Source organism: Cupressus sempervirens, chromosome 4 (genome assembly GCF_028749045.1).
Source record: "Cupressus sempervirens isolate cs-2001-9-10 chromosome 4, ASM2874904v1, whole genome shotgun sequence".
NCBI lineage: Eukaryota > Viridiplantae > Streptophyta > Pinopsida > Cupressales > Cupressaceae > Cupressus > Cupressus sempervirens.
The window spans coordinates 367,992,937-368,017,612 of NC_143121.1; the positions used below are offsets into that span (position 1 = coordinate 367,992,937).

At 33.6% G+C, this 24,676-nt stretch overlaps 1 pseudogene; it reads left to right on the top strand.

Annotated features, from left to right (window-relative positions):
- The first annotated feature begins 1,191 nt into the window (after positions 1-1,191).
- On the top strand, positions 1,192-9,089 carry LOC149561597 (heat shock 70 kDa protein 10, mitochondrial-like; annotated as a pseudogene).
- The last annotated feature ends 15,587 nt before the right edge of the window (positions 9,090-24,676 follow it).

Consider the following 24,676-nt stretch of genomic DNA (forward strand, 5'->3'; position numbering starts at 1 on the left):
TTTTTATTGATTGCGACATGTTGATACATCTGTTTATCATTGCCTTAAACGCCAATGCATGGCTCAGCAAGGCCTGGCATTCTTATTTGGAATTCCATTCATTTCCAATCGCTTCTCTTGGTTTTGGCAATCGGATGTGGTCATACTAGTTTTATAATCTTTTCTCATCATGAATTTAGTCAGGTTGTTCGATAACTCCACATGCTCCAAGATTCACGATACCATCTGAAGATTATATTGAGTTTGATTGACTTGATATCATATCATTGCTTATATATTGTACGATGACTACTGGCATGACTAATCATTGACTTGCTCTGTTCTGATTATAACATACTCTTACAGCATCTCCAAGCTTGAACTACTCTTTCATGACACTGCTAGTTTACAATTCTAATTTATGAAACCCAATTTTTCATTCATTCTTTGACTACGGATCATGTGTGCTTCTTTGACTGGCACTGCAATGTTTTTTAAATTCTTCCCTAGAGAAGACAACAAACTTTATAAACTTATTACCAAATGTCGTTTATGCATCAATCAATATTCTTTTCAATGCACAATGTCTTTATTTTAGTGGCAACAATTCTTCTCTCCAGTCATATCCTTCAACACTGATTGTCACTGTCGTTAATCTTCATGAAATGGCTGCACAAATTCTGGCATTATGGTTGGGGTTTATAATCTCCATCGCACTTCTGTTCTAAACGCTGTCCATACATTTCTAATCTTTTTCCAGCTTCACCACAGACCCAAGCTGTTATGAAGTATCGATGTCAATTGCATATATAATTTTTACTTACATATTTACTCTTCCTTTTATTAGTTATAGAATTCAATCTCGAATATACAACAGCAGATGATATTTCTTCTTAGTCAGTCTGAGGAACTCCATATACATATCATTATTCTTTTATTGCTGGATCAATTTCTCCTTACAAGCTCAGTAATGATTGGTGTATTCATACATCTTTTCAATGCTCAAGTGCAGAGTAATGTATATGAGGACCTTGATATGAATTTTCTTCATATGCATACCTTTGACATCGATGGTGTCTATCCTTACAGTTTGTCCAACTTTGACGTCAATGACAATATACTTCTATTAGTTGTGTCAGTTCCAAGGCTGGTTAGAAGTTGGTTGTTGGTTTCAAGAGTCAATATGAGTCTATAAAACTTTAAAAGCATACAATGCCTGATGTTATTGGGGGCGGGCGGGCGGGCGGGCGAGCGGGCGGGCGGGCAGGGGGGAGGGGGCGTGGAAGTCAACGTAATGAGTGGAAGTTTAATTCAATTAGTGTTTTCCTGTACATTTCATATGAACCATCAATTTCGAGCGTAGTAGTCAACAAGAGCTACACATTTTATAATTGGTTGTTCTTTCTGTGACTGAAATCAATTTCCTAGTGTGATTTCTCTACCAAATCTTCAATCTCCTTTTACAGCTTCCCCAATGTACAAAGCCACGAAAGGATAAGCGTTTCCTCCCAAGATAGACATGACACTTATAGAATCACCTATTATAGTCTTTCCACCTGGACCAACACTATCAAAGATGACATTCCTTCTGTATAAAAATGGAAATTGAGCTGAACAGAGTAGCTAGAATGGGCATGTAGATGTGTGACAAAACTGTTTTGAATTACAGGCTGCATTCTTCAATAGTTAGGAATTACAACAGATGCTTCTGGTGCAAAACATTTAAATGTTATTTCACTCGTTCAAAATTTGAAATGCTTGTGAATAATTTGATTGATCAAACAAGGAAGTCCTATAGGATTGTTTGAAGGATGCTAGAATAACTCCCGGAGACTTAGATGAAGTATTGTTGGTAAGGGCAGTGGCAAGGGTGCCAAAAGAGCAACGATTAGTTAATGCTGCATTATTTGGTAAGGAGCCAAGAAAAGGTGTTGACCCAGGTGAGAAATTAGCAATGGTTGCTACCAGTCAGGGTGGCATCCTTAAGGGTGATGTAAAGGAGTTGCTGCTACTTGATCTCAATCCATTGTCTCTTGGTTTAGAAACTCTTGGTGGAGTATCTACAAAGCTCATTACTAGAAACACAACTATTCCAACCAAGAAGAGTCAAGTTCTCTCCATAGCAGCTTATGAGTAGACACGGGTTTGAATAAAAATACTTCAAGGAGAGCTTGGAATGAGAACTAAAAATAAGGTTCTTGGCCAGTTTGATCATGTGGGCATTCCTCCAGCTCCACGTGGTGTACCTAAAATAGAAGGCTCTAACCATTCACCCCTCTGGAGGACTTTTAGAAACTGATATTCAGAATATGGTTAAAGAAACAGAGATATATGCTCAAACAGACCATGAAGGAAAAAATCTGAGTGAAGTAAAAAACCAGGCAGACAACTCATTATACACAGTAGAAAAAGTCTCAATGAGTACAAGCAAAGGCTTGCAAATGATATGATAACTGAGCTCGAGTCTTTTGTGAGGATAAATATCTTTTTCATGCAAATGTATATACTCCTTGCCCAATAAATGGAAGAAACAAATCTTGCATTTATTTTGGAATACCATGATAACTGCCCCAACAATGATGCTTGAAGTCCATGTGGCTCAAACTCCAAATTTTGAAGAGAAATACCATAGAACTGGAGATAATCTACAATAACATCAAGAAAATGCATCCTCATTCGAAATAGATTCAAATAGATTCAAATAGAAATAACAGAGGGAGCACATGGATTCATATAATACAGTATACTTTATATCTAATATTACAAACACAAGAAATATGTCTCTAGTTGTAATAACAGAAGGTAAAAAAAAAATCATATATTATTGATCTTATTTATATTCATCTAGTAAATTCCTATATCTACAGCGTCCGCCATCTACGGCTATTCCATCACATAAATCAATAGTAGAGTACTTTATGCTCTTGGGAAAAGCCCTCTCTTGCATTTGATAAATGATGGTTTTACTATGCCATTTGATTCTTCTACAATAATAAAGCCTAGATGCTTCCAATTTTGTGTTTCAATGCATCTCTGTCAGCCAACCAACATTCTCTACCAATGCATTAGACATCACCTTCCCTTGAGCTTGGGTGCAACATGGTAGATGTAAGTTTCCATTGCAATTTGGAATACCTTGCATTTTCTACAAGAAAGAAGAGTAAAATATAATACAAAATGAAAAAGAAAATAAAAAAAACAAATAAAAAGAACAAGTAAGAATATGACATCTTTTGTTTATATATTATACTAATGATTAATGCTATTAGAAAGTTCTAAGTTCAAGCTTAGATGTTTCTAATTTTTCTTTAAAAAATCATGTTCAAACTTGTACTTTTTCTTCTTCTTTCTTTACATTTTAAATAAATAATAAAATTGTTTAAAAAAATTGAAATAAATCTATGTGAATATAAAATATGTAGATATTTTTAAAATTCTTTATATAATTGCTAGATGTTTCTAATTTTGAATTCTTAATATATTAAAGATATTTCTAAAGAAAGAAAGAAAAAAATTAAGAATTCAAAACTTATTAAAGATATACATTGATTATATTATTTAATCAATACATTAAAATAGAAAATCTAATGATTATCTATATACTTATATATAACTAAATAATTTAAATAAAATTATGTAACTTTTGGTTATTCTTTTTGTTGAAATATATGAGATTAGTTATTTATTATTTAAATAATAGAAAAATATATATGTAATAAGAAAGAATATTTATTATTAGAGTCAAGTGTGTCTTAGCGAACTATTTCTATGGAGGAAATTATGATCTTGAATGTGTTTTATTGTTAATATAAAGATAAAAATATACCAAATTTAATTTTATTAATTAAATGCAATATAAAGATTTCTTGCACCAATTTTAAGAAATTAAGTAATAATAATTTTATTTTATTAATAATATTAATAATGGGGCTATCTCTTAACCATATAATTAATTGAGATGGGAACATAATTATAACATTAATGGAAAGCATAATATTAAAAGATAAAAAGTAATATAATATTACAATGGACACAATAGATAACGAAGCTACTACTAAAGTAAAATGCTTTTGGTGGCTATATAGGAAATGACAAACACAACTTATTGTAGAGTGGGGGATATCACATAATATAATAGGACCTTCTTGAAAAATACCTTATGATTTCGGTAATAAATTTCCATCTTAAGTATTAATTAGCAATTAGTTATTTACATGAATTAAATTTTTAGCTTGTCTTATACATAGACATAAATTGAGGATGTTAAGGGGCAAAAAATTGGTTGGGTTTTCTTGTTTAAATTTTGGGCATTACATGAACATTGTTATATCTCTTTTTTCAAATTTTAGTAAAAACATAATTATCTTAGAAATTAGTTTGGTTTTATTACTTATCATGTAGCAGAATTGTGTTTGGCCTTAATGAACTTGTATATTTTTTTCTCAGGTATGCTTTGATCTTTCAAGAAGCGTCATAGCTTTTTTTATTGTTCAATGTTGCAACTAGTCTACAAGTTCTTGGATATGAACTTGAGGTAAGAGCTAATAGCTATCAACTCACTTATTAATCAAAAGAACAAAAATTAATTGTAGAGAAAAGCTAGCATTTTCCATATCTAAGCAATAAAAAATAAAGCAACCATTTTCTTATATAGATCAGTTTCTCACGTCTAGGAACAATGTGATAATTAATATCAAATAGTTTTCTTATTTTTGGAAATAATGAGTATAAGGGGGTTCTTATTTGGTGAAACAAAAACCCATCCTGATTTGAAGCTCTCACTACCCAAATTCAATGTGAAAAATTACAATGCTAAAATAATTAAATGAATTTCCTTTGTTGCTATATTTACTTGTAGATGGACCAATGCATGCAATCTGGGCAAATTTGAGAACATGTGTTGGGCCAAGGTAGCATCATTATTTTCTAGAGCACTTCCATAGTGCACCAACAACTACTCCTTACAATTGGCATCATGTCAAGCTTTGAGGCACCCCATCCCCTTGGCTATAGGCATCATGCCAACATAATGATAGTAAGTAAATGACTAAAATGTTAAAAACCATAGCAAATTACACTAGAGAAAGGTACAAATAAATAAATTATATTATTAATTTATTTAACATTTTGTGAGTGTCCTTAATTTTTAACAAGAATATTTTACCTTTACCAATGAAAAATGAAGCTTTATCATAAGTATTACATTAATATTGTATTTTATAATTTTATTTTTTGATTACCTATGTAATCTAATATATTTCCTTTCTCTTTTTGTAGAAATATTTTGATAGACTTAAAGAAGGGGATAAAATTAAAGTTTTGGATCTATATGATGGTTGTGTTTTTTGTATTGGGATTATTCAATCTTTGTTTATTTTACATGGAGCAAACCTGAATGGAATTGGAGATGCCAATGTAAAAATTATAACTGTCACAAGTAATGTATCACTTGCTTATGAAGATAAAATAGATGGGAGTTGTTCATCTCAAAGAGAAAAAGGGAGCATTCACATAGTAGCCACTGAAGTATTTGGAGAAAATGACATAGATGATCAATGTGTTATTTGCTAGAAAATTTGGTTCATTACTTTATATTGTAATATTTTGAGTGCAATGTTTAAATACTTTAAGTATCGAGGTGAATTTGAAAGAGTTGGAAACTCTTAAACAATTTTGACACTTTTTATCATATTTATGTGTATACTCTTTAGATAATTTTGACATATTATTACTTATATATATTTGCATTAATAATTTAGAGAAGTGTAATTGATATGAAATATAATTTTAAAATGTTTGAACAGAAGAATTTAAAATTGTTGAAATGTTATTGATAAAGATTTAGATTGTCATTTTTCATAATAACTAAAATTTGTGTTCTTTGAAAAGAGTATATCAGTTACAGTGACCATGATCATGGTAGATCTAATATTAGGAAGACAACTTTGTCAATTTTTTTGCATTATTCTTTAAAGGGTACTAGCTCAATGGAAGAGCACCTACTTTATAAGTAGGAGGATGGTGGTTCAATTCCATCGTGCCCTAATATGACTAAATTAATGATTAAATAAACTACCTAATATATTACCAAATATATTACCATATATACTACCAAATCAACTACCAAATATGTTACTAAATATATTACCATATATACTACCAAAAAGGCTACGCAATATACTACCAAATCAACTACCATATATACTACCCAAAAAACTACCAAATATACTACCAAATAAACTACCATATAAACTACCAAGTAACAACAATAAACGTGAGTATCATATTTCCATAATCTATTAGTAAATGTGAGTATATTTCTAGATCTGATTGTGTGTGTTTTTAGCATCAATGTTTTGGATCACAGTCAATGATTCATTGCCATCCATCGTCAGGAAGATAGAGTGCAAGAATAGATAATGAAAGGAGTAGACCAAGCCTGACTCAATGCCTATACTTTTTAAATGTTAATCAATCGGTCAATATAGTCGAATGTGCATTTCAAATGATAAATTAACAAAACATAGTTTTCTCCCATACATTCTATGATACTATTAATAGTTGAAAATTCTTTTGTAGATGACCTATAACAATAAAATAATAATAATCAACTTTATCTTATAGACAATTTTAAAAACTTATCATAAAAATAAAATTAAAAAGTGATATTAAAAACTTATCAAATGCAGGCAAGAGTCTACAACACATCGGTAAATTGCGAGCCTTTCATCTGAGAGGTCTTGGGTTCGAATCTACTCGCAATTAACACATAATAATAATTAATCTTAATAATAATAATAAATAACCTAGGCTTTGGTCATTTACCTATCAAAAAAAAAAAAAAAAAACTTATCAAATGCACTAGAAGAATTGGTAGTCTATCTGCATACAATTTGAGATTTGAAATAGAATTTTGATAATTAAATACAAATCGAAATGGATCTATCTTAAACAAAACAAAAATTTGGTATTGGTATTGTCATCATGCTTAAGTAATCTAATTAAAAGTAATGAAAAATGTTTGGGTAAATATTAACTTGACTCTATTTTCATGTATATAATAAGTTTAGATCATTCAAAGAAGAACATTTTGATGGACCTATATAGTCTATGTTTTTCTAATTTATCATTTTGAATACACATTTGATTATATCAAGTCAAAACAAAACAAAAAATTGGTATTGGTATTGTCATCATGCTTAAGTAATCTAATTAAAATTAATGAAAAATATTTGGGTATATATAAACTTGACTCTATATGATGTGTGTATAGTAAGTTTAGATCATTCAAAGAAGAACATTTGATAGACCTATATAGTCTATGTTTTGTTAATTTATCATTTTGAATACAAATTTGATTATATCAAGTCAAGCTTGGTCTACTCCTTTCTTTTTCTATTCTTGCACTCTCTCTTCCTAATGAGGGATCGCTGAGTGTGATCCAACATGTTGATGCTAAAAACACACAATCAAATCTAGAAATATACTCACATTAACCATGAACTTGTAATGTACTATAACCATTGAGAGTTATCAAAAGATGGTATTTAAATTAGTTGATTCTTACATAAGATTAAAAGTACTCCAACTTTTCTACCTTTACATATATTTCCTATTTCCTATTATGATAATCATTGTACCTTACAGGGTACAATATTAAAGTTATTCTAAATTTTCAGTATATTACCTATGTATATCATCCTATGACAATAATTACTCCAACTTTTCCACCTTTATTTTTACTTAGATATATCTTCCCATTGCAATAATCATTGCACCTAAATGAAGTGAAATTGCTAATCTACTCATAAATATATTCTAACGGTACTACATGAATAGCCTCGTAATTATATTATGTGGTACAGGTTAGGCGTGGGAGTTGAAATGAATTCGATCAGACAGAAGTCCTAATATAGCCGAGCTATAACTAGTTTGCTGGTCAAAGTACTTGTTCCACAGCATGACCCCTCCATATTTCGTGTTCTTGATCCTAGGCAGGACGTTGCAGGAGATAAGTGTGTCTGTGGTAATGTAGCCACTGTTAGCAGCCGCAGAGGAGTCGGGAAGCCCCAGAAAGATGCCCTGCCCTTGGACTGTTGTAACAGACGTGGTCCACTGGTTCCATGAACTCACCATATTAGTAGTGTCCCCGTTGGCATACCCGCGTGAGGGGTTATTATAAAGCTGAAGTTGAGCAGGAGTAGCAAGGAATCGCTAAAAGCAGAGCAAGATGTAAGATTGAATCCATGCCCAATGCGGCTTCAAATTTGCCAATAAGGTTCATTTTCTGAAATCTTTGGTAATCGAATATCTGCATCCAACCGAGTCAAAACAGATCATTTCTTATATGGAGTGACGAGAGAAGGTCGTTTATGGCAATGGCAATTGGTGTGGAATTTCAAGGCAACGAATTCCTGTTTTGCAGGTCAAGAAAATTTTCTCTAGCAAATCCAAGCCGGGTTTGATACTGATTAAGACGTGAGAATCCGTGTGTGAGAGGAGAGAGTGTGTTTTTTCAACTCTTATAGTAGGAGATTCCACGACTACCGAAGGACATTGCCAATAGTGAGACAAATGGGAGAGGAGAGCCAGAATGTCTTCATGGGCAGCATTCAAAACTAAAGAATGATCAGTATATTAAAACTAAATAGAGCGGGCTGAGTATTGAGCAAGTTTGATCCTTAGAGAAGTGCTTCAAGAAAGAGAACAAACTGGAGCCAGAGAAGAAAATCAAGCTTGCAGAAGAGTTGGGATTGTAGTACCGTCAACCGGCTGTGTGGTTCCAGAACTGATGGCCACGTTGGAATACCAAGCAGGTCGAGCGAGACAACGATGATCTCAAGGAGAACTATGATGCTGTCACTACAGAGAACCAGAAACTCAAACCGGTTGACATAATCTACTCTGAAAATAGTCTTTCAAGAACATGAAACGGAGTCTTGAAACAAGAATGGATTTTGACAATCTCATGATTCCTAAAACTGTTTAGTTTGTTGCAGATTGCAGAGCTTAAGGCCGAGCTTGAAGCCTGTAAGAACAAGGGGAAGGATGTTGTCCTAAAGAGTGTGAAATCAAGTTTGTCTGAGACTGATTTTGAACCCAATAGCTAAAAACTTATTGTCTATCAATACATGTGTAACTTATTAATGGATTTAGAAATATTATTATTTGTTGACATTTTAAAAACTAACAGATATATATTAGATAATATAGCCAATCAAAATAACATAAATTAATGGTCAAATTTACAATGATAGTCATCTTTATGGTCTATTTTTTCATAAATTTGTGTAGTGCATGAGGTCAATTGGTAGGCCATGATGTTATTTACACAAGAAAGGCTTCAGTGGAAAAGTGATTTGATTCAAGTTTCAATACCACCATTTTCATGTTATGTTTGCAATAGGGAGGGAGGGAGCGTTGGGGAAGAGTGGGGGCAAGAAGGAGGTGGGTGAGAAAGAGATAGAGATAAAAATAGAGGAGATGTAGAGATAGAGATAGGGTGGAGAGAGAAGTAGATAGAGATCAGATAGAAAAATGAATAATGTAGGAGAGATGGACCAAGATGTGGAGGAATTAATGAAAAGATCTATAAACGAGAGGGAAGATATCATGGTAAATATATGTAGTTTGTGATATCAAGAGAGGGAGAGAGATAATAATATATAAGAATGTAAAGAGAGGGACATAGATAAAGGGAGGGAAAGATGTGGATATAAAGAAATAAATAGAGAAATGGGGGGGGGGGGGGGAGTGATATAGAAAAATATAAATTTAGGTGGAAAGACAAAGATATGGAGAGAGAGAGAGAGAGAGAGAGAGAGATGTGTGTACATATATACAGATAAATGGAGAAAAGAGCACAGAAGATAGAGTGAAATTGATAGGTACATACATGGTACAAGATAGATGGAGTTGAAAAGGATGGGCATAGGCCAAGATGATAATATGTAGATAGTGAGAGGCACATAATATGGAGAGAGAGAGAGAGAGAGAGAGAGAGAGAGAGAGAGAGAGAGGAGGAGGAGGAGGAGGAAATAAAAAATGCTTGTGTGTATTGAAGCTAGAGGAGAAGTGGATAAATATAAAAAGAGGGAGTGATGGGGATGTGTGTGTGTGTGTGTGTGTGTGTGAGAGAGAGAGAGAGAGAGAGAGTTCAAATTTCATTCTTTTAGTTGCTTCATCTACAAACTGCTTATATTGATAATCTGTCAAAACAATATTACCATAAAACATTCTACAAGCAATACAATGTGCCAAAAATAGGTTGGCATCGAATTCACATTGCTCTAACAACTAATAAGCACTATAATGTAATGGTGAAGAAAATTATTAATTTAGCAATAAACATATGGAAATTTCATAGATTTAGTTAAATTAGACTAAATGTATACATGTACCTACTATATTTGGCAATTACCAAAAAATATATAGAGAGAGGTATAGAGGGGTGATATATAGGGATAGAGAAGGATGGAGAGATAACAAGATAAAGACAGAGGGAGAGACAAGGAAAGAAATATGGAGGTATGTCAAGAAGATTGAGGTACACAAAAATATAAAGTGAGGAATAAATGAAAAATAGAAAGAAAGATAGAAATACATAATGAGGTAAAGATAGAAAGAGATGATACATAATTAGACGTAAAGAGTGAGATACAGAGAGGGAGAATTTAAAAAAGATATAGATCCAATGATCCAATGAGTGCTAAGTGTTCCATTTATTCTCATGAGAGATGGATTCATGTTGAATCACTACTCATGAAACATGGGTCAATGAGTTTGACTCAAAATCACACAGTTAAATCCTGATAGCAATATCACAATTTGACTTGCTGTAGAAATTATCTCCTACTTATCAAGATATAGATGGTCAAAGAGATTGAGAGGGAGATAAGGAAATATAGAGAGTAGGCTTGAAAAAGATGAACAACCAAATAAATACTTAGTTCACCTTATGTATTGTTAGTCAACAGATTGTCTTTTCTCACTATATAATATTTTACCCTATACCCAAGATATAGAAAACACAATAAAGTTCACAACAGTTGAGAAAACTTCATATTATTTGTTTCTCTCTACATTTATAGGTATAGCTCCCTTTGTAAAATCTATCAATGAATTCAAGGAAACTAATCTAAGATCAATCGTGCACTTTTACCGGAAAATGCATAAGGTACTCACACATACTCTTAGGTAGTGAGGTGATAGTACATTTATTTGTTCACAAGAAAGAATGAAAAGCCCATAGTCCTTTCACCAAAAACAATCTTAACTGAAAGAAACTAAATGTTATAGTAACTTCAGAGTAATCATTCAAGAAAATTAACATAAATCACAAAAAAATAGCAATTGATATCTCATACAATAGATCATGTGTTCACAAAGTAACAATGACTAAGTCACTTCAAACTCCAAGTATTCAAATAAATTATTCAGCACACAGTCATCCAAAAGAGTGTTTATACATATTCTATATGTCTATTGCTATTTCAATTATATCAAAAAACTCACTTTATCAAAGTATATATTTTAAATTACTAAATTCTAACCCCCTAACTTGTTCAATTCCCCAGCATTTATAGTTTGTAAACATATCCAAGGAGGCCTCCATTAAAGTCTAGCCTTTTGGTTAAAATAGTTATAGAAAATAAAAATTGTTTCAAAAAGAAACAACAAAAAGTAACCGCTATGATCAAGCTTCATCGCCAGTCTTCTCCTCCTCACATATGATTTGCCTCATCGGCTTCCAGCTCCTGAAGGTGTTCATGAACTCTTGCATCACATGAGAGTGTAGGTTCTTTAAACTCAGTAGCTTGGATCTAAAGGCATCTTTTTGCCACCTAAACTCTTTGATCTTTAGACTTTGTCATGGTATGACATTCCTATTCAAATATAGAATGGATTCGATATCTGCTAGCATGGTGAAATCACCAAAAGTGAGTGTGTCAATGTCTTTAATCTTCATAATTGCATCATTGAAGCTTTTTGTTAGTGCCTTAGAATCCATATTTCCATCATCGAACTACAAAATTCCTATAGGGTTTACCACATTCATATCCTTTAAAAGCTCCTCGTGCATCCCGACAATCTTATTTTCAATGGATTGCATTTATTTAATAGCCTCCCTATAGAATGATTCTTTCTAGCCCATATTATTTTTTAGGATAAACAACAAACAGAAATCTATAATTTTCATAAGATTTTCGCTCAAAAATTTGAGTATCCCATATTTCTCAACTTTAATAATCTAAAATAAAATGGCCTAACATCAGTTTTCCTCAGACTCCCATCTTGGTGTAAGAGTTTGAACTTCACCCAAGAGTCTCTCCCCTTTAGCATAGGTAGTAGTAAAATCTAGAATAAATTTGTTGCCCTCTTTAAGGATTGATGTTATCCAATCCCACACTGCATTCGAAAGTAGTTTCCCTTTTTAAGTTTGTTTAACCAATTGTTGGCTGTCTGCAGAATCAGGATCAAAGGACTGTGGCGCCTGAACCACTGGAAGGGCTCCAAGATTCATCAATGAATCTATGTAGCCAACCATGGTCACTACCAGTGCCTTGAGTTCCTTCTTTTCTCTACTGTCTATTTCTGACTGGGTTAGCATGTTGTCCACAAAGAACTTGAAATTTTGATTACCTATGCTCCTATTAATAGTTCCTAATTCAACAGAAGTAACCTTAAGACCTTTAATGTCAATATCACTATATTCAATTTTTTTCTTATAGGTGGCAAGTTCTGTTGTTATTTTTCTAGTCATGGATCTTTAATTAAATGGGCATCAATTTTCAGCTTCTTAACTTTGGAGCCGCAAGCTATATACTTGGACAGCCATGATGGAATAATAGGACTAGTAGAGATTCCTTCAGCATCTCTGATAGGAGTCGTGAACTTGGGTTTATTTTTTTTGGGGGCTTCAATCATCTACACATCACCATCAAGATTCTCTAAAAAACTAAGACTCACCTAGATCGTATCATTGGGTCATCATCATCTCCTTATGAATTTCTTGTTGCATGAGGGCCTCGAACTCGGTTTTAGATCTAGTTCTAGGAGCCATTTTCTGTACAAGGAATAACATCTTTTTCTACCTACTAGGAGTTGATATACTACCTACAATAGGAGACAATACTTGAATGTTAGAAGTCATTGGTTAAAAAAAGAAACAATTTTTGGAGATTTTCCAAATGGTGGTTCATTGACTATTTTCATGCTTTGCCTCCTTAGCCAATTGTCTATGTGGGTAAGGATGGATCTATTTTTTAGATTTATGTCATCCTCCTCTTCTTGATTCCAATCCTCTTCAAGCTATTTTAACTTATGGCCTCTTCCCATCCTAGTTCAATAATGTTTGAACCATCTTCAACTACCCCTTCTAATTGAAATTTCAGTTTGAGGGAGTTAATTTGTTGAAGTGTTAGCCTTGAATGGTCTCTCTTTAACACTTCTTCCTCATTTTTTCAATCCTATCACAAGTCTTTTAAATGTGGGATTGTAGATGACTAACCTTTTAAGCCAAGAACTTGAGTTGCAAATCTTTTACTATCAAAATCTCTTCTTCCTTGATAAGACCCAAAACCAAAACCAAGCAAGTTACTCCCTATGACTAAGGCATTAATCATGCTACTATAGGTTAAAGAACTGAGTTTGATAGGAAACACTAACTCCCAACTTTCCTAGGGTAGATTATCTTTAATTACAAAAAACAATTATTTGCAAAGTTTAGCCAAACCAAAATAGTCAAGTGCATAATGTGGTAGCTTCATCGGTTCATCCTTGAACCTAGCCTACTCTCAAATAAGTAAATTTAGGAAACTAGATGAAATAATTTCCATAGTTCTGAATCAATTTTTGGGCTTCTAAGGACAATCTAGGCAATGGGCGCCTTTTGTTAGGGCCAAGTGCACACTTTTTATCAACACATCATGTACCTTTCTAAATTTTTCTAACACCCTATCCTTTTGAAGTAGAGGGCAATATTGATAGACTGTTATTTCTTCACTCTTGGTTTCATGTGGGAGGGAGATGATGTTACTGACACAAGAAATGCAATATGTGAGGTAAGAGACCATGTAAAAAAATTCCTTAGACTCCTTAGTGTGTTTGAGATAGCTTCTTAATGAAATGGCAATTATTTCAGCTCAATCCATCCACTGCTCTCCTTTTAAAATGATTTCTACATATCAAAATGTCCATTCTTCAAAAAGGAAAACATCAGTTGAACCCTTGACCCAATGCAAAAACACTACAAGATCATGAATATGGGGTTTCATATGATTTTTAGTGACTATCTTGGTAAATCTTGAACCTCTTCCATAATTGATTTCTATCCACTTCCTGGCTAGGATGTTACAATATTTACTTGGGCTTTCCTGATACTCAGCTAAGGACTGGATAAGAGAAAATGCAGAAAACGTACATTCAAGTAGGCATAAAATTGAGGCAATGGTTTCCCTAGAAATAGAAAACACATATTTTCCATCTTTGTTTAAGATACTTTTACTTCTCACTTCATAGTGCAAAGTTGAAGCATTTTAGGGCTTAACAGGGCAAGAGCAAAGGCTACGGCTTTAATCAAGCCACTAGTCAAGATTTTCATACAACCATTCATTTCATCAGCTCACTCAAGGAAATTGGATTCTAATTTTCCTACTTTAACACCTTTTGAATTGGTATCACTAATGATGGGTCTCTTACATTCTAGACTTGAAACATTCTCGAAAAAATGCAGTACTGATATCATCTCAAACAAAGAAAGTAAAGCCCAAAACTAATTTTATCTTGAAATGAACATAGATGGTAGAACAAAGAGAAGGTTTTTCTATGTTCTCACCTATAACTTTCTAAGAAAAATGACCTCTTGTCCTTATATCTTAGTCACTCCTTCAAATCTTTCTTTCACATGATAAACAAAGAGAAAACTTATGTTCTTTTTAAAGGAAAAAGGGAACATACAGGTGAAAGTATGGCCTCATAATGTGATGCAGGAGCATCTTGCATGGGAAAAATATTGGGGAAAAAAAAAAAAAAAAAAAATTGGAAAAAAACAAAACAAAAAAAAAAATTTGTGGAGAGAGAAAAGTGACGAAAATTAGAGGAGAAATAATAAAAAATAAAAAGGAGAAAAGAAAGGAAAAGAGGATTTTTATTTTCGAGGTGCATAGGTGGCATAATAGAAAAAATAAAAAAATAATAAATGGTTGTCATTTCATTTATCGAGGTGTGTGGGTAGAATTCTAAAAAGTTATGAATATTGTAGAAAGTTGTGGATATTGTAGAAGGTTATGGAAGTTTTAGAAGGTTGTGGAGGAATTCTAGAAGGTTGTGGATAAGTCATGCATGGGGTGGTAAGTGCCTATTTAAGCAAGGCATACGAGCATTTCTAATCAAGCTCAAGGAGTAGCTTGAGAAGTGGAAGCTCAAGGGGAAGCTTGAGGAGTAGAAGCTCAAGGAGAAGCTCGAGGAGTAGAAGCTCGAGGAGGAGAAGCTCGAGAAGGAGAAACTTGAGAAGTGGAAGCTTTGGAAGGAAAAGCTTGAATGTGTGAAAGTTGGAAGGTGTGAAAGAGAGGAGAAAGTGAAGAGTGAGTTTTCCTGAGTCTGTAGACAGAGCACCGAATGCGAGGCAATTTACAGCAAGATTGTGATGGACACTTGAGTGTGTAGACAGAGCACTGAATGTGAGGGAGTTTACACTTGGATCTTGGATTAGGTTTGTGAGAAGAGCTAGTGACTGCAGTTTAGAAATAAGGAGGTTGCTTGGTGGCTTGTGAGCACAAGTTGAGATCTCAGAGATTTCTACCAGAGTGTGGATCTGGACTAGCTTGGGTTTGGATTGGATCTTGAGAGATCTTGCAAAAATGTTATTGTAATTGATATTGGATTTTCAAGTATAATAAAAGAGTTCTTTGGGAAGCATTTTATTTTCTTGGTCTTTATATTGTTGCATTCTTGATTGCGAGTGGGTAAGGGTGGTGTGGCCCTTCGTTAGTGGTATCAGAGCAGTACTTCATCAGTGGTATCAGAGCGGACCTTTATTATAATGAGGCATTCAGGGAAAATTAGTTGCAACTGGGCTCACACATTTGAAATCCTTTGACAATACCCTTTATTAAATAACTTCCCTTTACGTCTATTCTAACAATGATTACTTTCATCTAACACTCAATCTTCTTCTCAAGCAAAAGATTTCCCATGTTAAGTTATGATGACGGCTTCCCTCGTGCTCTAAATTAAGGTGCAACTTTTAATTATTACCTCCTAATGTGTCAATCAATGCCTTGGGAACTAGGAGTTTTTAGCCAACCATAATCACTTTCTTCCGGAAAGCCTTAGTTATAGAACCACTTCATACTACTTCGAACCAAGATTCAAAGAGGTTCAAACTAGTTCAAAAGAACACTTTGTAGTCCTTGTTACACATTACCTATAGGAAAATAGTTAATATTAATCCCTTTGGTTGAACTCCTTTGAACTACTTTGAACCGAGGTTTAGAGGGGTTCAAAGAGGTTCAAAATACACAAGATGCGATGGATAGCATGGGTAATTATGTACAATGTTTTTTAGTGACTGGGGAAACATGAGATGAAGGCATCCGACTTTAATAACCAAACTAAGCATCCTTAGGGAAAGATTATAAAAATAAAGAATAAATGCAACTCAAAATAGGGATAAGAGGGGCTCTGACTAAGGATTGGGTACCCAAAGTACATAGAGAACATAGAATAGTAGATACAATACTAGCACAAGAAAACACCACAGTTGGAAAAAAAAAAAAAAAGGCAAGGGAAAAACAAAATGAAAAGCTAAAAATGGAGTGTGTACATGGTCAAGACTCTCTAAGGGATTTCATCTTTATTAACTTCAAATCCTGCCCGTTATAGGTAAAGGGCAGAACCATGCCATCTGGGTAATTTAGATGGAAAGTATTCAGACCAACAGCTTTTGAAATGATAAATGAACCTTTCTAGAGAGAATCAAATTTTCCATGTACTCCCTTAGGTTCTCTTCTTTTATCCCACAAAAGAACTTCATCTCCTTTTAGGAAATTATGAGCTTGAGCTTTCATATCAAAAATCTGTTTTACCTTCATCTAATGTTCAATGATATGATCAAAAAGCCTATCTCTTTCCTCTTCCAACTTGTTCAAATACATTACCCTCTTTTTTAGGGAGCTCTAGAAAAAGCCATCTTCAATCACAAACTATAAGATTGTAGCAGATAGCTCTAGAGATAGGGACACTTGAGCACCTACTTCATACACCAACTCAAACGGGGCCATGCCAATGGCTCTTTTAGGGGTGATTCAATCAGCTCACAATGCTTCATACAACTTTCTATGCCAATTTTGAGGATTATTAGCTACCAATTTCTTCATTATAGCAACCAAGATCTTGTTACTAGATTCTGCCTACCCATTCCCTTGAGGAAAATAGTATGAGGAATGAGCTAATGATATGCCATGTTCATAGAAAAAAAAGGGACATTTCTTCAAATGAAAAATATGTTGCATTATATGTAACTATCTTTTGAGGAACCCCAAACCTAAAAAATATGTATTCAAATAAGAATTCACACACCACCTAGGAGTTGGCCTTCTTAGTTGGTATAGCTTCCACCCATTTGGTGAAGTAATTAGTAGCTATTAGTATGTACACATGCCCAACACTAGATGGAAGATTTAATGGCCCAATAAAATCAACACCCCATGGATGAAAAGGTTCATATGTCACTACTAGTCCAAGGGGTAAAGCTGCTAACTGAGGATGACTAGTAAAAAGCTGGCATTTTTCACAATCTTTTACAAAATAATAATCATCTTTAAACATACTTGGCCAATAGAAATAGTTTTTGAGGATTTTAAAAGTAGTGACTGTAGATGAAAAGAGTCCCCCACAGACATCTGAATGATATAATTTCAATAACCTTTTATGTTGTTCCTTGTCTACACACCTCAAAAAGGTTCCATCCACTCCCCTTTTGCACATATGCCATTAGAGATCACATTTTTTGTCGCCTTCAGTCTGAGATTGTTTTTTTCTTTATAGCTCATATTTTGGGGGCATTCACCATACATCAAAAGGTATGCTACATTAGAGAACCAGGGATCTATTGAACTTATTAGCAAAATAGAGGTTGTTGCTTCAATATTATCAGGAGATGACTCTTTATTCTCAGCTATCAACTTGCATAAACCTTGTCCTCTCAATAAAGAAATAGGCTTGATTATCAAATCATATTCTTAAACCTTAGTCACCCACACAACTCTCTTATTCAACCTAATTTCCTTCTAAGTCAATATACTTTTTATTGTTATCTCTGGTACATAAATGATTGAATGGGAATGCAAAATGTAGTATCTAAATTGCTTTAATGCCTTCACCATAGTGAAAACATACTTCTCCATTTGAGTGTAATTTAATTCATGCTTCTTTAGGGGAATTCTCATGAAAGCAGTTGGGGCTTCATTGTCTTTATCATCCCTTTGGGTCAGAATACTTGACAAAGTGTGTTCTGAAGCATCGTAGTAAATGATAAAATCCTTTTCAAAATCTGGACTTACCAACATGGGAGCATTTGAGATGACTATTTTAATGTCCTCAAAGACTTTCTTATCTTCCTCTTGCCATCTAAAAGGGTGCTTTTCACTCATCATATTCAACAAATGCCTCACTTTTTCAAAAAATTCAGGAACGAAGCTTCTCAAAAAATTAATTTGACCAAAGAAGGATTTTAAATCACTCTTGTTGGTGGGTAGAGACAACTTTTGTATCACTTTTACCCTATCTGGATCAATCCTAATACCTCTTTTTGACACGATATGCCTGAGCAATTTATCTTCTTCAATGAAGAATATAGACTTTTTAGGATTAAGGGATATACCATGCTGTCTGCACTAGCCCAGTACTGCCTTTCTCCTTTTAGAGTATACAATCAGGTCATCAAGCTATATTAAAATTATTTTTTCTTTCAAATCTTTAAAAGAAAAATTCACTACTCTCTAGGAAGTCACTCCTACATTGATCAGGCCAAATGGCATTCGATTGTAAGAAAAAGTACCCCAAGGAGTAATAAAGGCTATTTTGTGTTGATCTTTAGGTGCAACATTGATATGATTATATCCTGAATATCTGTCAAGCATTGACATAACTTTTGATCTAGTAACTATTTGCAGAACATGATCCATAGCGGGGAGTGCATAACTGTCCTTAAGGTTGGCTTGGTTTAAATTTATGAAGTCTACACAAATTCTTATTTTTCCATTTTTCTTTCTCATAGGGGAAATATTTTATATCCAAGTTGGGTGATGGATTGGATAAATTATGCAAGCTTTCAACATCTTCTTTACTTCTTTTAGGATAGTCTTAGACACTTTAGGATTATAATTTCTGAGCTTTTGTTAGAAAGTGGTAGCTCCTAGTTTTAGAGGTATAGGATGCATAAATTCCTCACTCCTAAAGCTCTTTAAGTCTTTGTATTCCTAGGTGAAAACATCCTGATATTTGGCGAGAAGTCACAAAAATCTATCTTTTTTCTTTTTCGAAGCAAGTTTAGGCAATAGAAATCCATTTAGGGTTTTCTTCATCCCCAATATTGATTTTTTCATGTTCCACCAGGTCTTTGTTAGGATCATTTTCCTTTTTCATGGTACTATCATCCTTTCTACCAAAAGGATGTCCTAAAGACACCAACCCTTTTAGAATTTTGTTACCTTTTAATTGAATAATTTCTCCTAATTTAGTTAATTCTTCCCTAGCTAATTTTCCATCATTTTCTGACTCTTCAAAGAAAATATCAGCAAATATTTTGGCACATTCAATAAAGTCCTTTAACTGTATATCATTGTCAAAAACCTGCCAATGATTTATGTTATCTAGGACTCTAGGTCTGTAAATCATCTCAATTCTGTAAGTATGACTTTTGAATTTTGGATGTGGTAGCAATAGAGAGGCTAAAACAGCTAAGGAATCAGCTTTAGTATTTTGAGAATGTGGCACAAATTCAATAGAGAAAGCATCAAAGGATTCAATTTCATCCCAAACTAGATTCCTGTAATGTCTCAACTTATCATTTTTCATAGAAAACTGCTTTCCTACCTATTTTACAATGAGTTTAACATCTCCTCTCACCTTTAATTTCTTTATATTCTTTTCTTTGGCTTCTTGTAAGCCTAAGAGCAATGCTTCATACTCTACAGTGTTATTTGTGTTATGAAAATCCAATTTAAAAGAGAAAGGGAATATTTCTTTAGAAGGTGAAATCAGAACAACCCCTACACCTAAACCTAAATTGGAGTAGCTACCATTGAATTTCAAAATCCATACGGTGTCCTTATGATCTCCCATACATAGTTTCCAAATTGGCACTCTTGATACAATATTTGGGCTTTTGGATTGTTTGAGGGTACCACCATGTATTTATTCTTAGGTTCAAGTTCAAGTTTTTTTTTTTTCCTTTCCTACTAGAATATAAGCTTTAGACCAATCCATCTTGATTTCTTTGCCCATATCTTTACAGAAGGTTCTACTAAGCAACATTCCATAACTAGCGGGTATGTCAGCTACCATGATGGTGAGTTTCAGCCTTTTATCTAGGCAAGCATAAAGAACAGCTTGTACATCTTTTACCTAACCAACTAGGGGTACTTTCTTTCTATTCATGGAATAGCAATGCCCAAAATTTTTAGTAAGATCTAAGCCAAGGGCCTTAGCAATAGGGGCGGGCATAATATTATTAGATGCTCTAGAGTCAATTATAAAATTATAGAGTTTCTGCCCATTTAACAATAAGGACACATAGAAAGGATTAGGTTTCCTCTCTTCCATCTCACCTTCTGTAGCATTGACCACTGGTTTGGCATGGGGGACATTTTGTCTATGTCTTTTAGATACAAAAACTAGTTTTTTTTAGGATTCTCAATTCTCAGTTGTATGTATAGAAAATTGGGCATTGGTGATAGGTGTCCCTTTTACATATTGAACTAACTTATCCAACTCTTTAGGTTTCATTCTTAAACATTCTACTAGAGAAATGGATATAGAAGAAGATTTATAGAAGTCTACAATGTCAAAAGAAGATGTACCAAAAGTTGTTCCAATCTTGTATAGAAGCTTGAAAAATCCATGTTCTTTGTTGGATCACTGTCTACATGCTCTCTCCCTTTAGAACCAGAGGCACTTGTGTTAGTTCCAGGATTAGGTTTCTAATTTCTTTGGTTCCTAGTCATAGTAGTGTAGGCCAGACCTTGGAGTGTTACAAAAGCATCTCCCCCTCTTTCTAAGTCAAATTCATATTCAAGATAATAAGTGTTCACATCTTCACCTTCAATTATTTCACTTACTGCAAGAAATTTAGCACCAATTGCATCTTTAGCTAGTTGAACACATCTCAACCAATCTGTACAAGTTTTCCCATCATGGTCTTTAGTCAAATGGAAAGAACATAGTTTCTTTAGGTGCCCCCTCAATTTGTAGCCTTGGTTGGGAAGCTGTTAAAGATAGGGTTTTCTCATGACCTTGATGTTGTTGGCATTTATTAATATCTTGATAGTGGAATTGGTAATGACCATGAGGTCTATTCTGTTGCCTTTTCAACATGGCTATATCATTCATCAATCTTTGATTGAAAGCCTCTATGGGTGTAAAAGTAGAAGCAAGACTGGAGGTTTGGACATCTCTCTTCTAGTTTCTAGTAGTAATGATTGCATCCTCTAATTAGATGGTCAATCTTTGAGTGGCCACTAAATCAGCAACTATGTCTTTAATGAGGTGAAAACTCACATCAAGGGGAACTGCGTTAACAAAGGATATTTTCTAATTTTCCCCATTTGGTCTAGAGGTAGTTGGAATTCTATCAATTAACCTATTGAACTTTGCTATGAACTCCATCATGGGCTTGTGCATTTCTTTCTTTAATTGACTTAGTTGAAGTAACAATGAGCATTCATTGTCAGGAGTCTTGAACCTAGTTTCAAACGTTGTTTTCATGTCATTCTAGCTAGTTATAGAATGGTGGGGTAGGTGATTAAACCAATGTGTAGTAGCATTGGTTAGCATTCAAACAAATAACCTAACCATAATTTCTTGGGTTGGGACACTTATGACTCTACAAGCTGTGTGAAAGGCACTCAAATGATCATTTGTAGAAATTTTATGATCCCCACTAAACTTAGGTATGATTTTAGTTACACCCTTGGGTAGTGTGACAAGATTGACCCCTAGGTTCAATGGGCCTATATTTTGACCCCACGGTTGGTTGATAGCCATGGTTGGTAGCACAAATTGCAATGGCTAGATGTTCAAAGAAGAAGGGACCAGAGCTTTCAATGGAAGTAAAGATTGAACCAAAGGTGAGAGAAGGGAAGGTTTTGGGGGAGAACTAGGGCATTGTAGGATTTAGTTTTCTTCTTCTTCAATTCATTAAAATCAGGCTAAAAAGTTAAGTTTTTCATAGGATCAAAATTTTCATCAAGAATGCCCTTTTCTCTTTCTCTTTGTGTATACCTCCTTTTAGCCAGGTCTTTCTTTTTTAAGGTCTTACAGGGAGTTGAGTGAGTCTATTCACCACTACCTCTTCTTGAATTTTGAGCATGCCTCTCAAAATTTTAGCACGTTCTTCTTCTCTTTCAAGCATGATTGATGCTTATTGAGACTGCTAGTTATTCTAGCATAATGCCCAAGTAGCAGATGTTAAATTAGAGATTATATCCTCTTGTGTGTCTTCAAATCTAAGACTAGGCCATAAAGGGAATACATTATCACTCAAAAGGATCATTGTAATTCATCATTATTTTTCAAGGCCTAATCCTTTTTAAATAGGGACTCTTCCCTAGTAGAGCTGCCAAAAATTTGTTAGTGAGTAGATTATCTTTTCCCACTATACAATATTTTACCCTATACCCAAGATACAGAAAACACAATAGTTGAGAAAACTTCATATTTGTTTCTCTCTACATTTATAAATATCGCTTCCTTTGTAAAATCTATCAATGAGTTCAAGGAAACTAATCTAAGATCAATTGCTCACTTTTACCAAAAAAATGCATAAGGTACTCTCATGTACTCTTAGGTAGTGAGGTGATAGTACATTTATTTGTTCACAAGAAAGAATGAAAAACCCATAGTCCTTGCACCAAAAACAATCTTAACTGAAAGAAACTAAATATTATAGTAACTTCAAAGTAATCATTCAAGAAAATTAATATAAACTACAAAAAAATAACAGTTGATATCCCATACAATAGATCATGTGTCCACAAAGTAACAATGACTAAGTCGCATCAAACTCCAAGTTTTAAAGCATGATCAAAATATATATATATATATATATATATATATATATATATATATATATATATATATATATATATATATATTCATAAACTCTCTTCAACACGGTCATCCAAAAGAGTGTTTATACATATTCTATCTGTCTAATGCTATTTTGATTATATCAAAAGAACTCACTTTATCAAAGTATATATTCTAACTTACTAAATTATAACTCCCTAACTTGTTCAATGCCCTAGCATTTATAGTTTTTAAACATATCTAAAAAGGCCTCTTAAAGTCAAACCTTTTGGTTAAAATAGTTACAATAAATAAAAATAGTTTCAAAAAATTAATAACAGAAAGTATTTGTTCTAATTAGACTTCATCGTTAGTCTTCTCCTCCTCACCCATGGTTTGCCTCACCAACTTCCAACTCTTGAAGGTGTTCACAAACTCTTGCATCACATGAGAGTGTAGGTTCTTTAAACTCAATAGCTTGGATCTACAAGCATCTTTTTGCCATTTGAACCCTTTGATCTTTAGACTTTTTTGTGACATGACATTCTTGTTCAAATATAACATGGATTCAATATTTTCTAGCATGGTGAAATCACTAGCAGTGGGTGTGTCAGTGTCTTTAATCTTCATAATTGCATCATTGAAGCTTTTTGTCACTGCCTTAGAATCTATATTTCCATCATCAAACTACAAAATTCTTGTAGGGTTTACCATGTTCATATCCTTTAAAAGCTCATCATGCATCCCGACAATCTTATTTTCAATGGATTGCATTTCCTTAATAGCCTCCCTATAGATTAATTCTTTCTAGCCCATATTATTTTTTAGGATAAACAACACACAAGAATCTATGGTTTCCATATGATTTTCACTTAGAAATTTGAGTATCTCGTATTTCACAACTTCAATAATCTAAAATACAATGGCCTGACATCGATTTCGGCCATACTCCCATCCTAGTGTAAGAGTTTGAATTTCACCCAAGAGTGTCTCACCTTCAACATATGTAGTACTAAAATCTAGAATAAATTTTTTTCCCTCTTTAAGGATTGATGTTATCCAGTCCTACACTGCATTCAAAAGCAGTTTCAATTTTTACATTTGTTTAACCAATTGTTGGTTGTTTGCAGAATCAAGATCAAAGGACTATGGTGCCTAAACCATTGGAAGGGCTATGAGATTCATCAATGAATCTATGAAAGTAGCCATGGTCACTATTAATTCCTTGAGTTCCTTCTGTTCTCTACTATCTTTTCGCAACTAGGTTAGCATGTGGTCTACAAAGAACTTGAAAATTTGATTACCTATGCACTTATTAATAATTCCTAATTTGATAGAAATAACCTTAAGACCTTTAGTGTCAATATCACCATATTCTATTTTCTACTTATAGGTGGCTACTTCTACT